Source organism: Physeter macrocephalus, chromosome 18 (genome assembly GCF_002837175.3).
Source record: "Physeter macrocephalus isolate SW-GA chromosome 18, ASM283717v5, whole genome shotgun sequence".
NCBI lineage: Eukaryota > Metazoa > Chordata > Mammalia > Artiodactyla > Physeteridae > Physeter > Physeter macrocephalus.
The window spans coordinates 99,968,636-99,984,693 of NC_041231.1; the positions used below are offsets into that span (position 1 = coordinate 99,968,636).

Sequence of the window (16,058 nt, forward strand, 5' to 3'; positions counted from 1 at the left end):
CGGGCCCAGCCGCTCCGCGGCATGTGGGATCTTCCCGGACCCGGGCACGAACCCGTGTCCCCTGCATTGGCAGGCGAAGATGACCAATTTAAACAATTGTTTTTTGAGGGGGTGGGGAATGGCAGAGTTGTTAATGACACATGAATTTACAAATAATTATTTGGAGGTGTAAGACTAAGTGATTTCTAAAGGATTTAGTGTATTGAAAATGGATCCATTCAAAACAAGCTTGCTTCTTGAGAGAGGGAAAGAAAACCAATTCTAAGTGTTTAGCTTCATAGACAGAACCTGGCGTTACACCTGCACACGTCCAGACCCACATCCACTCCCCCGCCGTTTCCCCATTCCTAGCAATTCTGTGAAAAAGATCATGCTTCTGAGCAGTTGCCACCCTGTAATAAAGTCGAGACAGTTTTACTCACTCCTGAGGGTGCCCTGGTGATCGCCCATTCCCACCATCTCCTCCGGTACTTCTACAGATATGAGTACAGTCCAGCCGTGGGCTGCCTGCATGGAGGGGGCCCTATTCCAAACACTGATTCTTCCCCAGACCCACCGAAACAGAATCTCTTGGGTTGGAATCAGGAATTCTGTTTTATTTTTTTAAAAAACAAGACCCCCGGCTAATGCTTATGCACAATAAAGTTTAGTAACCACTGACAGCAAGATGGCAAGGAAATTGGTTCATAAAGGAACCAGACCCAAGGCCTTGATTTCATTCTTATATTTATCTCAGCAACTATAGCTCTAGACTTCACCACCACCTTCCAATGGCCCAATGCATTATAAGAAAAAGAAATGCACAAGAAAGGTTTAAATGTTAAGGACCAAAATAAGAGAAATAGAAGTCTCAGTAATAAATGCTAGAATGCCGAAATAGGTAATTTTTAACTCTCTTTAATGACACAAAGACACCCAAGACATCACTACTTATAAAGTCATCGTGATTCAGGTAACCAGTATGACTGAAATTACGTATACATTTTAATATGGATGCTGATTTAGATCAACTGAACTAGAGACAAGAGAACAGTAAAGCAAAGCAAAATAAAATAAAAAGTGGGCTTCTTCTTCAAAATAAAAAAAAATCCTTTATTAAAATGTATGGATAGACAGTAGTTACCAATAAATATACAAATATTGGGGACAGAGCTCAAAATTTTTGCTGATAAGGAGACATAATCAAAAGTGTTTGGGAACCACTGCTTTATTTCATTCCTTCAGGATCTCGATAGTTGAGATGAATCTGATAAACTTTAAAAATACAACAGGATACTAATATATGGTCCCATGTGCCCCCTCTTAGAAGATATTTGTATTTTCATAGAGGACAATGCTTACTCCAGAGGAATCCACTCAAGATGAGCTTCTGGCTCTCTGGATGGCAGGTAGATGAGATGTTGGGGTAGAGAAGCCTTTCCCAAGAGAAGCATATCCAAGAAGAAACTTCTCAAGGTTCTTAACCACATCCTTGTCTGGGATGAGGAAATCAAGGCAGTTATGATTTTTCAGTGAACTCACTAATTAGCTTCTATTTTCCCATCTGAGTGGGATTCAAAATATGGTCAAGTAGGTTACTGGTGGTTTCTTCAGGTAGTCTGAGGATAAGTGTCTTGTTGGTGTTTTCTATATTCATATTTGTATTGCAGTTTTACATAGACTACCTCAGTTTTAATAATCAACTCTGTGATCACATCAATTCATTCATTTGAAAGAATATTTTATAGGTGTTCTGCTTGGGAGGGAAAACTCAGTTCTTTATCTTGCCTCTGCGTTTCCCTCCCTTTCACTCTACATGTAGCTAGCACGTGTCTAATTCTCACTTCCAAATATGCCAAACATATTTTACAAAGGAATCTGCTTTAGAGTGACCAACTATCCTAGTTTGCCTGGGATTGTCTTGTTTTAACACTGAATGTCCTGCATCCCAGGAAGCCCCTCAGTCCTCTTCACCCAGAACTGCACTATCCAATATGGTAGCCACTAGCCACATGGGGTGAGTTAAATCTCAATAAGTTAAAATAGATAAAACAGTTCCTCAGTTGCACTAGCTGTATTTCAAGGGCTAATAACTACATGTGGCTTCTGGCTACCCTACTGGCCAGCGTAGATGTAAAAAACCTCCATCACTGCAGAAAGTTCTGTTGGATAGTGCTGAGCTAGAGGGTTTTTCCAGCAAGTACCTAGCACTAACATCTTTTAAAACAGTACCCTGGTCAAGCGTCACCAGTTGGTTGAGCAAACTCACGTGATGGGGCCTGCCGTCTCAGTGAACACACAGAGTATGCTGGCTCATCACAGCCTCAGTGAAAACTTTTGTTTTTCAGAGTTCACATTTCCTGATGCATCAGGCTTCTGGAACCATGCCCTCAACCTTCCCAGCTCCCAGGGATTTACAAACAGTTGTTCGCATTTAGTGAAAATGGGAATACGGCATTCAGAAACATTTAACATGACAGCAAGAAAAGACAATCTGACTCCTTTTAAATTGTGTCCATGAGGCCTGAGGGTCACACTAATTTTGTTCCCATTTGTGGATTCTCCCTCGACGCGCAGCGTAGCAGAGAGGACAGCCGGACCCAGCTGAGTTAGAACTGGAGAGGACATGCGTAGGAAAACCACCTTAGGAATGGGTGCCTTTAAGTCGGTTGCATCCGTACCCCAAGCATCAGTTGGATGGAGCAACGGGGCTTCTCCTCTTACAAAGTGGCCAGGAGTCATGGAGAGGACGGCACTTTGGCAACACCCCTGTTCCCCCAGGGCAAAGGAGAATTAGAAACAGAAACAGGAACAAATTGCTGTGGGTTTGAAGATTCATTGCTGAAAGATCTAATTGTGAGGGCAGGGATTTATTTGTTTTATGGAAGTTATTGAGCACCTACTCCATAGGTCCCTGCTCGTGAGTCATTCACAGTCTAGCAGGGGAGATTAATAATGTTCACTGAGTTTTAAAGCGTAATGTAACAAATGGTTATTTGTGAAGATAGTGATGACCATGATGACAGCTAACATTTACTGGGAGCTTTCCAGGTGGCAAGCTCTACTCTTGAGTGCTTTACAAGAAGAATACTTTAGGAATACAGATGCTGGAAGGATCCCCAGGTGAAAACATAACACACTATTTTTCAAAATTTCCAGGAAATTTAGCAGATAAACAAAGCAAAACTCTCACAAGCTGCTTGAGAAAGTAGCCTAGTAAAGCAATTTAGATAATGGATTTTATTTTTTAAATAACCTTTTTTATTTTGGAATGACTTGAGATTCATGGAATAGTTTCAAAGAAAGTATGCAGAATCCCCATATGATAACTGGGTTCTGAGTCAGACAGAAATGGCTTCAAGTCCCAAGTTCTGTTATTTATTATTGTGTCCTTGGATAAGTTATTTAACCACTCATACCCTCAGATGTGGCTTCCTCAACTGTAAAATGGCACAACAGAACTTGCTTTAGAGGGTTGTGGGAAAGAAAAAAAATGAGAGAATTTGTGTAAAGTGGTTTGTACATGCTTGGGCCACTGTTGTGCTTAATCAACATTAGCACATTATTATTTATGTGGATGACATCTTTAACAAATTAATGAAATTTGTTAAATTTAAATGTTATAATAATTTTAAATGGCCAATATCTAATAACTATAGTTTTAGCACTTCAAAGGACAAGTTCCATTTCCTTATCTTGTTCCTTTTCTCAGGCAGTTGAAGGGGCTCTCAGTTCTAACCTGCACCCAGGCTCAGTCTATACCAGGCCAGATGGATGCACCACCATTTTGGTCTCACATTGTAAACATGTCTCTCCCCAACCTAAAGAAATGAAGGGAAGATGGAGTGGGTATACCCACTGTCTTAGACATTTCAGGCTGTTATAATAAAAATACCAAAGACTGGGTGGCTTAAACACAGATATTTATTCCTCATGGTCTGGAGGCTGGAAGTCCAAGATCAAGGTGCCAGCAGATCCAGTGTCTGGTGAGAGCCCATTCTCTAGCTTGTAGATGGCTGTCTTCTCATTGTATCTTCACAAGGCAGAGAGCAGAGAGAGGAAGCAAACTCTCCTGTATATTCTTATAAGAGCAGTAATCCCATCTTGAGGGCTCCATCCTCATGACCTAATTACCCCCCAAAGGCTCCCATTTCCAAATACCATCAAATGGGGGATTAGGGTTTCAACATGTGCATTTTGAGAGGACACTAACAGCCCACAGCATCCATCCAGGATGGGAAGCTGAAACATTCTGCTCTGGTCTGTTCAATCGGGGCTCCCTGAGGGGGCTCACAGAGCACCTTCTTAGGAGCTCTAGGCACGGGTATAGGGACTCCTTCTTCTGTGGGGTTGGTGAATGATCCATAACGCAGCGTCCCGTTGTCTCCCTGCTGAGCTGGGGATGGAAGTGGAAGGGCAGAGAAACTGGAGGACCAAGCACCTTCTTCCCCCTTTTCTTCTCGTTCTATCATCTCTGAGGTACTGAAGGCTGTGTCTCTACTTCTCGAACACAGAGAACTCCCAGGATCCTTGGGTCTCTGTGTGGTCCATTAGAGCCATGCACATTTATCTCCATCACTGAGAAACAGTCACCCCTGCTGTATGATTTCTTTAGAAGAAAATACTTTTAACTAGACAATATTTGGGTTATGAATTCAAAATCCGTTTTCTGAGGCTTCAAAATTTGGTAAACAGTTGAACACACTCTAATTTTTCCATATTTCTCTCTGCTACCAGAAGACACTTCTAATCATCACTTAGCACCCCCCTTGATTAAAACAAAGACACCAACTCAACACTGAGTGTTTACTTTTCTTCTTACCCACCCTTGCCCACATGAACCTGCCCCCACTATGTATACACACACACACACACACACACACACACACACACACACTCACACACACTCACACACAAAGAAAGAGGTGATGATAATCCACAAACCTTGGACTTTAGGTCTATTTCAGTTGCTCTTTTCAATTTCTAAGAAACTAAGCAGGGGGCATTGGGAAATTCTGAGTTGCAGTCTTAATGGAAAGCCCCAGGTCAAGAGTAACAGCTTTTCTTCAGTTTAAAAGCTAATGTTGACCTTAAGAGAACTCTGAAATATGTGCGAAAATTGTTCCCATCAAATGTTTTCTGGAAAGAATTCAGGCTTTTTGCAATGAAGAACCTATTGATAGATTTAGCACCTCAACATGCCATTCACCAAAGACACACTGCAAGAGTTGTTCCTGTGACCATTCCTTCTAGTGGTGGGGTACTTGCTGTCGGCCAGATGGGCATTCTGATCAGGTGGTGGCTGTGAGGACAGACAGGCTGTGAGTAATTCCTATCATAAAACCTAACACTTATTGAGTACTTACTACCTTACAAGTTCTATCCTTAGCACTTCACGTGTACTGTCTCATTCAACTTGCATGGCCATGCTATGAGTTGGGCACTATTATTATCCCCGTTTTACAGTTGAAGAAACTGAGACTCAGAGTTTCATTAACTTGCTCACTGTCACACAGGTAGAAAGAAGTGAAACTAGGATTTGAAGCAGGGCATGCTGCCTTTGGAGCCCACAGTCTTGGCCACTAAGTGACAAGGCTTTGCCTCACTTCACTTTGGAGTCCATGCTTCTTTGGAAGCCAACATTTAGCTGCAGACCAGCAGCCTCACCAAACAGAAAGCAACCTGAGGACCACTCAAATCATCCAGCATCTTGCAAACATTTCCTTAGTCATCCCCTCTTAGTATCCCCATAATGATGTCACTGATGGTAGAAAAATGGCAGTGCCAGGACTGAGCACTGGATTTTCCTACGTGGCACTTTGCCCAGTGGCTTCTAGGCCCAATGTATTCTCTCTTAGCTCCTGAACCAGTGCTCACTTTGAAAGCTACAGCCAGATTTATGGAACCAGGGATGCTCATACTAACAACACTAAAGAGCCAATAACTTCGTAAAAACTGTTCTATCTTATTACAGCGGTAGGGGAGGGTGTCGTTAGGCCTGCAGTGAAACAATCATTGTTTCCAAGAACACAAAGAAGTCAGCACCTCAGCACTTCAAGTAAGTTCATTGGCAAAGAGGCCTCATGGTTTGAGGACAATCTTGAAGACAACTGATTATGCTTCATCTACTCCCTATGTAGGCCTTTTCCAAATCATTTCAACATTACTCCCTCTGAATTTTGGAAGGGGGACAGAGAAGGGGAAAAGATAGAATATCATGGAAAAAGTTCTGACATCTTTGAAGACCAGAATGCAAAGGGTTCGTACTTGAGTAGAGGGTCAGGAGGAGACATTCCCTCTAGCCAGCTGAGAAGCAGCTGTACTTCTGTCTCCAGGAGCTTACAATCTATAAAACATTCTTATCCTGAGAGGCCAGGTTTCAAAGAGATCTATTGTTGTTGAAGGTAAGAGAGAGATGCTGAGTTTATTCTGTATTGGCATGTGATTTATTTTAGGCACCAACAAAAACTGGAATCACTTTGAGTAGCCCCAAATGCTATGAACCTTCTGGAGGAGAATGGTGGAAACTGCATCTCAACCAACCAGATAATGTGAAGCAATTCTAGATGCATAATTAGTATGTAATGATTCAGACACGCTTGGCAGGAAGAAAATGCCAAGGAGGCTAACAGATTTGACCTTAACCTTCAGCCATTTTGTAAACAAGTGTTCTGTGAGGTTTCATTTCATTTTCATACACGTTGAGGATGGCATTTCTATTCAGAGGCCCGTCAGGTAAATGATTGGCCAAAACAACTCCTTTTGACCAAATGAGTCAACTCTGCAATAAACAATCTGGCAGTTTGTGTGTTTTTTGGATTTTTTGGTTTACTTTTTGTGTTAAGGGGATTTTTTTTTTTTAAAGCACAGCAACCTTTTCTTTGCTTTTATGAAACACTGCCCTATGTTTCCAGGCAGAAAAGCAAAAACTTTCAAAAGGTCATGTGATGTCATTTCAGCAATGCAGAAACAAGAAGAAAACCAACTAACATGAACAAAAGGATGTATTTGATAACGATCTTTGGCAGATGTCTTAAAGCAGAATATATAAACATGCATGCTATATATGTAAGGCTAAGAGGATTTCACCTTGAAACTTGAGAGCTGTAATTCCTTAATAAAGACCACTTGTTTGTCAAGGGCTAGGTTAACTGCTGAGCTGGGTGATACAGGAAATCAAATTCTGTTCCATTATAGGAGCCATTATCAATATCCTCCCTGAGTACAAATTTGGGATGTGGTAAGAGGCAAATAAAGCCTTCCCTCATCCCAAGCCGAAGGAGTCAGCGCACGTAAACACAGATTGGGATCCTAAAGTGCTTCCACAAAGCTTTAGGGGAGAACATATTCCCATCTCCCTACAGGATCATGGCCTGTTCTATATGGAGCACATTGAACTCTTCTGGTTTCTAGAGAGTAATGGTCCTCACTTGGGGGTGATTTTCTCCCCAGGGACTTTTGGTAATGTCCACAGATATTTCTGGTTCTAACACTGGGACCCCCAGTGATACCAAATAAACAAAGCAAATCAAAGTAGCATCACAAAGGCTCAGGAAATTAAATTGTCATTGGAACCATAGCCTACAAAAGTCAGGCCAGGACCCGTGTGCTAACCCTAAACAGGGTGACTATTGCTAAAAGATTTAAATAGGACTCAGAGACTCTTAAGATAATAATCAAAATCTCTAGGATACAACTGAAAATCCCAGCCATACCAAGAACCAGAAAAAGCACAGCTTGAATAAAAAAGGACAATCAACTGCCACCAACACAAAGATGAATCATATATTGGAATTATCTGACAAAGACTGTAAAGCAGTTATTATAAAACTGCTTTAATGAACAATTAAAAAGTCTCTTGAAACAAATGAAAAACAGAAAATATCCACAAAGAAATAGAAGCTGTAAAAAAAACTCAACTGGAATTATAGAACTGAAAGATAACAGTAACAGAAAAACAGACAAAAACAAAAACAAAAAACCTCACTGAACGGGCTCAGTAGCAGAGTGGAGATAACAGAGGATAGAATCAATGAACTTCTGGAGCAATTTACTCATGTTGAAAACCGGAGAGAAAACAGACTGAAAAGAAAAAACAAACAAACTGAATTAGAAGAGCCTCCGGGAACTGTAAGACAACAACTAAGGATCCCAAATTCATACCACTGGAGTTCCAGAAGGGGTGTAGAAAAAGAGTTCGATCGAAAGAATATTTTTAAAAAATGGCTGAAAATTTCTCAAATTTGGTGAAAGGTGTAAATCTACAGATTTAAGAAATTCCACAATCTCCAAATATGATAAGCCCAAAGAAATTCAAGCCACAACACATCATAAATAAACTTCTGAAAACTAAAGATAGTCTTCAAAGCAACCAGAGAGAAATGACACATTAACCGTAAGGGAGCACAAATTCAAATAAAAGCATATTTCTTATCTGAAACCATGGAGGCCAGAAGGAAGTTGCACAGTATTTGTCAAGTGCTGAAAGAAAAGAACTGTCAACAGTGAATTCTATATCTTACAAAGCTATTCTTCAGGAATGAAAGGGAAATAAAGACATTCTCAGATGAAGGAAAACTTAAAGAATTTTGTTACTAGCAGAATCACCCTTAAAAAATGGCTAAAGGAAATACAGTCAGCCCTCCATATCTCCACATCCACATATTCAACCAACTGCAGATCAAAGATATTCCAAGAAAAAATTCCAGAAAGTTCCAAAAAGACTTTAATTTGCCACACAGCAACTATTTACATAACATTTATACTGTATTTACAACTATTCACAGGCAGACCTCATTTTATTGCACTTTGCTTCATTGCACTTCGCAGATATTGCATTTTTTTACAAATTGAAGGTCTGTGGCAACCCTGCATCAAGCAGGTCTATCAGTGCCATTTTTCCAACAGCACTTGCTCACTGCGTGTCTCTGTGTTACATTTTGATAATTCTCACAATATTTCAAACTTTTTCATTATTATATTTGTTTGGTGTCCTGTGATCAGTTATCTTTGATGTTTCTACAACTCACTGAATGTTCAGATAATGGTTAGCATTTTTTAGCAATAACGTATTTTTTAATTAAGTTATGTACATTCTTTTAGAAATAATGCTATATTGCACACTAAACTACAAAATAGTGTAAATATAACTTTTATATGCACTGGAAGACCAAAAAATTGCAAGTGACTCACTGTATTATGATATTTGCTTTATTGTGGTGGCCTGAAACTGAACCTGCAATATCTCCGAGGTCTGCCTGTACATAGCATTTACATCGTTTTAGGTATTGTAAGTAATCTAGAGATTTAAAATATACAGGAGGATGTACCTAGGTTACAGGCAAATACTACACCATTTTATATAAGGGACTTGAGCATCTTTAGATTTTGGTATCTGCAAGAGGTCTCGGAACCAATCCCCCAAGGATCCTGAAGGATGACTTAATTCAAACTGGAAGACAATGACAAAAGGATGAAACTTGAAGCATCAGAAAGGATGAAAGAACAAATGCAAAAAGCAGAAATATGGTATATACAATACACTAACTCTTCTCATGAGTTTTATAAGTCATTTAATAAGTAGAACAAAAACTGCAACACTATCTGATTTCCAAGACGAAGATATTTAAAAATGGGAAAAGTAAAGGGACTAAAACGGAAGTAAGGAGTCCAAGTGGTAAACTGTAATGCCAGTAGGCTGTAATAAATCACATATGTATATTGTCAGACCCAGAGCAATTGTTAAGAAAACTATACAAAGAGATACACTCAAAAATACTATAATCAAATCAAGACGGAATCCTAAGTGTTTAATTAATACATGGGAGGCAAGAAAGGAGGAACAGAGGTATAAAAAAACAAAAGAAACAGAAAAAAAAAACCAGGGGAAACAAGGAGAAAGCAAATAACTAAATGGAAGACTTAAGTCCTAACATACCAACAACTACCTTAAATGTGTCTAAACACAACTATTAAAAGGCAGCGATCGGCACAGTGGGTTAAGAAAAACCTCACAACTCATCTATGCTGTTTACGAGAAACTCGCTTTAATTTCAACGAAATATGTAGATTGACAGTAAAAAGATTAAAAATATGTACCATGTAAGCATTAATTTAAAAAAGAAGAAACAATAATATTACTATCAGATAAGGTAGACTTTATCTGAGCAAAGAAACTGACTAGAGACAATGAGAGACTTTACATAACGTGAAAAGGATTAATCACCAGGAAGACATAGCGATCCTAAAGATACATGTACCAAATAATAGAGTCTCAAATACATAAAGCAAAAACTGATAGAGCTGAAAGGAGAAATAGACTAATCCATAATTATTGTTAGGGACGTCAATACTGCTCTTTCAGCAGATGACATAATTATTAGATAGAAAATCAGCAAAGTGCAGTTTAGGTATATGAATATACATGATTCACACGTGGTACTATACAGACTACTAAAACAAGATAACCAGAGCTTAACTGCTGATCTTCTTGTGGTGAATTTCCCAAGAAAACAGGCATTTACAGGAGAGTTTTAAAAGATTGAAATTGGAATTGCTGATTGGTCAGCACCGAATATATTTTTTAACTTTGCTGATTAGTTCAGCATATAAAATTCTACCTGAAATATCTGAGTTCTTTCATGAGAAAACTCATGTATTTCTCATAAACATAATTTTGCAAAACATGAAATCTGACATGGCATCTAAACAAGTCATTTCTAGGTAGACAGTTTCTCTTTAATAACTTCATCAGACCTCACATAATCAAGTGACACACAAACTAATTCAAGCAAGAGAAATTCACCTGAAAATTTCAGAGCTTGGGTACAAAACAAAGCAATTCAAGAAAACAGTAAAAGCTCACTGGCCTGATTGTTAAGACACTTGTGTTCTGGTCATTGCTCCCCCATTAACAGCTGTGTGATTTGGGGCAAGTCCTTTAACCTCTCTGAGCTTTAATTTTCTCATCTGAAAGATGAGGAGGTTGAATTAACTGACCTCAAACTGTTCTTTCCTGCACTAAACTTTTAAGACAATGTGAGTCAATTTCATGCTTGTAAACAGGAAGAGTTCTTTGGCCTCCCAACTGAAAATGCACCATCAAAACTACCAACAGAGAACTGCTGCTCTGAGTGAGTCTGAGAAGATTAACACAGACATTGCATTCCACTGCAAAAGCAGAACTGGAGATCAGAGTAAGGCAGATCTGAATCAGGTTTCCCAATGCAACAGGCAAAGTGATGGGCCAGGAAAGTTTTCATAGACTGAAAAAAACAGGTTCCAATGCCTTTCAGAGCTGGCTTGGTTTGGTGGCTGGAAACCCACACATGGTCTCACCAAACAGACTTCAGATGGGAGCCTTTAATAAATGTTCTAGTTTTTAAAAAGCAGGGCAGTCACAGTGACCTCTGAGAAAATCAAGTGCTGCTAGATGTGGTATAAACAACCCAATGGGTGAAACGCTTCATTCTAACTCAGTTTTCGACCACATGTACAGCGAATGGACAAGGGATCCTAGGGATGCAAAGTCCACTGGAAGGAAGATCCTAGTCGCCCTGAACCTTGACTTCAACTGGGCATCTCACACATTCAATTATTTCCAGAATAAAAGGTAGGTACCTTTTACTGGGGAGAGGGCCTTTAGAAGACAGTGGGGGTGATACTGGTTCAGAGGCAGCAGGGCTTCTAGGGAAATACAAACAGCACTGGGCTATGAGAGTGGTAATAATCAGGAAACCCAATGGTTAGAGAACCTCCCCCCCACCCCTGCCCCAGGTAGATATTAAGAAGACCACGATACCAGAATTGATCCATGCAAACAAATCTTCATTAGCATCTAGAATTTACCTGCTACCATAAACAGTGCTGAGGGCCCAGAATTGTATCAGATTCTCCTGGAGGAGCACACAGTCTGATTGGCTCCATCAGTTAGAGTTCCAGCAGAAAAAGGTAGCCCCACCCAGCTGGGAATTTAATAATGGGACTATTTACCCAAGGGTGGGTGAAGCTAAGGGAGCCTATAAGGGCTAGGGAGGTATATATCAACTTTAAAGGGAAGGAGCCATCTCGGCATGGTTCTCTGTAGGTTAAGAGGGTAAGTGGAATACAGGTAAGTCCCACCAACACGTCTTGTCTTGAAGCTTAAAATGATTGGGATTTACCGGTTAGTTTGTTCAGCACCATCAGCGGGAGGGGTCTCTCCCTTGTGCCAGAATGAAACCACACTCCCTCAACCTTTTCACCGTAACCTCAAGAATTCTGGGCTCCACCATCCTTAATCCCTTCTCTCCACTGGGCTGCCTGCAGCCATCACTGTGAAGGGTCTTCCAACACCTTCCACTATGGTTGGCTCTACGGTATGTGCTGGGGTGGGTGTGTATCTGTGTGGGCCTGGGACTTCCTGCCAATCTCTTCAGAGGCTAGCCCACATCAATTACTCCTTTAGCCCAGCAGACGTCCTGGCTTTAGGAAGTGAGACCATCACCACTCCAGATTCCCTGAGCCCCATTTCACACTTGAGGGAACTAACTAACATCCCGATGAGGCTGATGTCTGACCAGCTCAAGGTCATGCAGCAGACTCAAGCCCAGGTTTGAGCCCCTGCTCCTTGTACCTCATCATTCTGTGACTGGCCTAAGAAGGAATGGGTTACAGTCTCCATCAGACAAAACTGTTATCTGTGCTGGTGGTTATCACAACTTTACTCAGTGAGATTACATTAATTCTTACCTTCTCCTACATGACATCTGGAGTCTCCTATGATTTACTCAATGCATTCATCTTTAACTCCATCTTCTGCATATTTAGAATGACAGAATAATTTGCAGGATAATTTAGGCTCCATTAGTATGTTACACATGCCTCTATTACAGTACTTAGCACATCGTGCTGTAATTTTTTGTTTACATATCTGTCTCTGCCACTTGACTGTGAGTTCCTACGGGGATTAGCCTATGTCTTACTCATTTTAGTATTCCACCTCCTCCCCAGAACCCAGCAGCTGAACATTTTGAATGTCGCAGGTTTTTAATGAATGAGGCAGCTATTTATAGTAAGGCTCAATAGACAACCACACCTGGTTTGCACACATTCATTTATTCAACAGATATTTATTAAGTTCTTACTGTGTGCCTAGCAGTATGCTAAGCTCTAGGAGTCCAAACATACCATCTCTGTGTGTTTAATGGGAGATAAGGGCACATACAAAAGATAAAATCCTAATTGCTACAGACTGTGTTTCTCCAAAATTCATGAATTGAAATCTTAATCCCCAAAGTATTGATATTAGCAAGTGGGAAGGTGATTAGGTTATGAGGCTGGAGCATTCATGATGGGCTTAGCGTCATTACAAAAGAGGTCCCAGGGAGATCTCTGGCCCCTTCCCACATGTGAGGACATAGCAAGAAGATGACTGTCTAGGAAGCAGGCTCTCACCAGGCAGAATCTACCAGCAACTTGATCCTGGACTTCCCAGCCTCCAAAACTGTGACAAATAAGTTTCTGTTGTTTACAAGCTACTCAATCTACGGCATTTTTGTTACAGCACCCTGAGTGGACTAAGACGCTAATCACCGTGCAGTCTGCAGAGACGCACGGGGTGTTAAGGGAGACTAGAAGTGGCTCTTTAATACGGCCTGGTTGAGGAGAGGTTCAGCTCAGGGTCTCTAGAGAAAGGAAACTGCCGAGCTGCATCCTCGAACAGGGTTATGAGATAACCAGGCAGAGACACGCTGCGAGGAGGCTGCCAGGGAGCAGAAATAATAAGAGTAAAGGCACTAGGACATGACATGGCCAGTTGTGACTGGAAAACTCTGCCAATTTGGTGCTGTAGGAGGAACATCAACTACGAGACAAGAGCAAGGCAGGAAAGACTGTCACAGCTAGCTGAGAGTGGCCAGTTCGTCAAGTTACGGAACTTGGATGTCATTCTGTTGATGATACTGATGCGGTAAAGGGACTTAAGCCGGGGAGAGATGTGGTAAGACTGGCATTTTAGGTAGAATCACTGCCTGACCTTGTGAAGAACAGGGTTGGGGCATAAGACTAGAATTAGGAAAACCAGTTAGAAGACAGTTACTAAAGTACTGGAAAGAGATGAAGAAGACCTGAACTAGGTCAGTTGTAGAAGGAATGGAAAGAAGAGGACTGACTTGAGCTTGATTTGGAAGATGAACTTGGCAGGATCTGGTGGTTAGTTGGATTTGAGGAGTAAGGGAGAGAGAGGAAACAAGGAAGACTCCCAGTTAGAAGACAGGGCCATACTCACAGACGGAGAACAGAGGTAAATAGTCAGGTTTGGGGCAAGGTACTGAATTCATTTTAAACATCTTGAGTTTGAGGTGCATCTAACCAATTGAGGAAATGTCCAACAAGCAGTCAAAGATATGTTTGAAGCTTGATGGGGGTGGGGAGAGGGCTGGGATTAGAGGTATAAAATTTTTGGTCATAAACTAGAAAGCAGTGGTAGAAACCATGAGAGTCGGCAAAAGCGCTACGGTGGGTGTGTAGTGTGAGATGGACAAAGAGCTGGGCCAGGTCCCTGGGAAACACCAGGGAGATTTAGGTCTGTGTCTCCTCTCCTTTCCCAATATTTCCCCAATTCTTTACCCATCTGCAGACCTATGCCTGAGATTTTGTATAAAGGGATAAAAATCCCTAAATCTATAATGATGCTTACCATGAAAACACCCTGGGAGACAGCACAGTACCTCATATGTGCACCAAGTTTTAAAACGTATCTGATCCTTTCCTGAGAGAATTTTCTGATGGGAGAGCTAGAGGAATAAGAGGGGCTCAGCAGGGAGTGGAGAAACATTGCAGAGGGAGTCTGCGGGCGTGTTTCTTTGTGGTCGGGCACACTGGTGAGAGTGCAGCCTGCAGCTCTGCCTGCCTCTTACTAGCTTTTGAAGGCATCCAGCTTGGGCTTCAATTTCCTCATCTGAAAATGAGGATTACAGTAGTACTTACTTCATAGTAGTGTTTAGAGTGTTAACTGAGTTAATATGCGCAAAGCATTTGGAACAATGCCTGCCTCATAGTAAGTACTGTAAAAGTATTAGCCGCTATTGTTATTTACCATTTTAACTTAGGCCATGGAGTGGTGTACAGCATTTTCCGTCCCTCATTTCCCAGACCATCCTCTCCTTTGGGAATGGTTACCATGCAGACCCTATATTGTTGGCTCAGGCTTGCTCTACCCGCGTTTACAGTTCCTGATGTTTGGGATCCAATGACTCCTGGGAGGTAGGTTTGTTTTTGTTTTGTACTCCATGTGTAGCCTGCAGTTCTTTCTCCCAGTACTTGTAAGCCCTGATTAAATCACTGGACAGCACCACCTACAGACTTACTTAACTGCATCAGGAGCATTTCCCTTGGGGATTTGCTCAAAACCCTCTGAGTCAGTTGCCCAGGGAAACAAGCTGGTGATGTCACAAGATATGACACTTCCAGCCCTCTCTCAGGTCCCTTCTGTGGAGCCTGAGGCAGGGCCTGGTTCTGAAAACTTTGCCCAGCCTAAGCATACTCTTGTCCTCTCCAAGGCAATGCAGAGACCCTCACTCTCTCTCAGCAATGTCTGAACTCAGGTATGTTGGGGTAGTGACCACACACCTCTTCCTGATTCTTTGGGCACAGAGCTCTTGCTATGCTTCTTCCCTCCAAGGGAACAGAAATGCCTGTTTAAATGGAGCGGCTGGGACAGCTCTCAAGTTAACTCTTCGTTCTCTAGGATATAGAGAAAAAACTGCGGGGGTGTATATATGTCCATGCCACTCTCTCACTTCGTCACAGTTTACCCTTCCCCCTCCCCATATCCTCAAGTCCATGCTCTAGTAGGTCTGTGTTTTATTCCCGTCCTACCCCTAGTCTCAGTGGGAAGCAGCCGCATGGCACAAGGAGATCAGCTGGGTGGTTTGTGACCACCTAGAGGGGGTGGGATAGGGAGGGTGGGAGGGAGGGAGACGCAAGAGGGAGGGGATATGGGGATATGTGTATATGTATAGCTGATTCACTTTGTTGTAAAGCAGAAACTAACAAACCATTGTAAAGCAATTATACTCCAATAAAGATGCTAAAAAAAC

The 16,058-nt window shown here is 41.4% G+C and overlaps 1 protein-coding gene across 1 annotated transcript in view; it reads left to right on the forward strand.

The window, feature by feature from the left end:
* The window catches only part of ADTRP (androgen dependent TFPI regulating protein), an 89,646-nt gene that overhangs the window by 2,926 nt on the left and 70,662 nt on the right, over positions 1-16,058 (forward strand). The gene's annotated exons all lie outside the window — the stretch shown is intronic.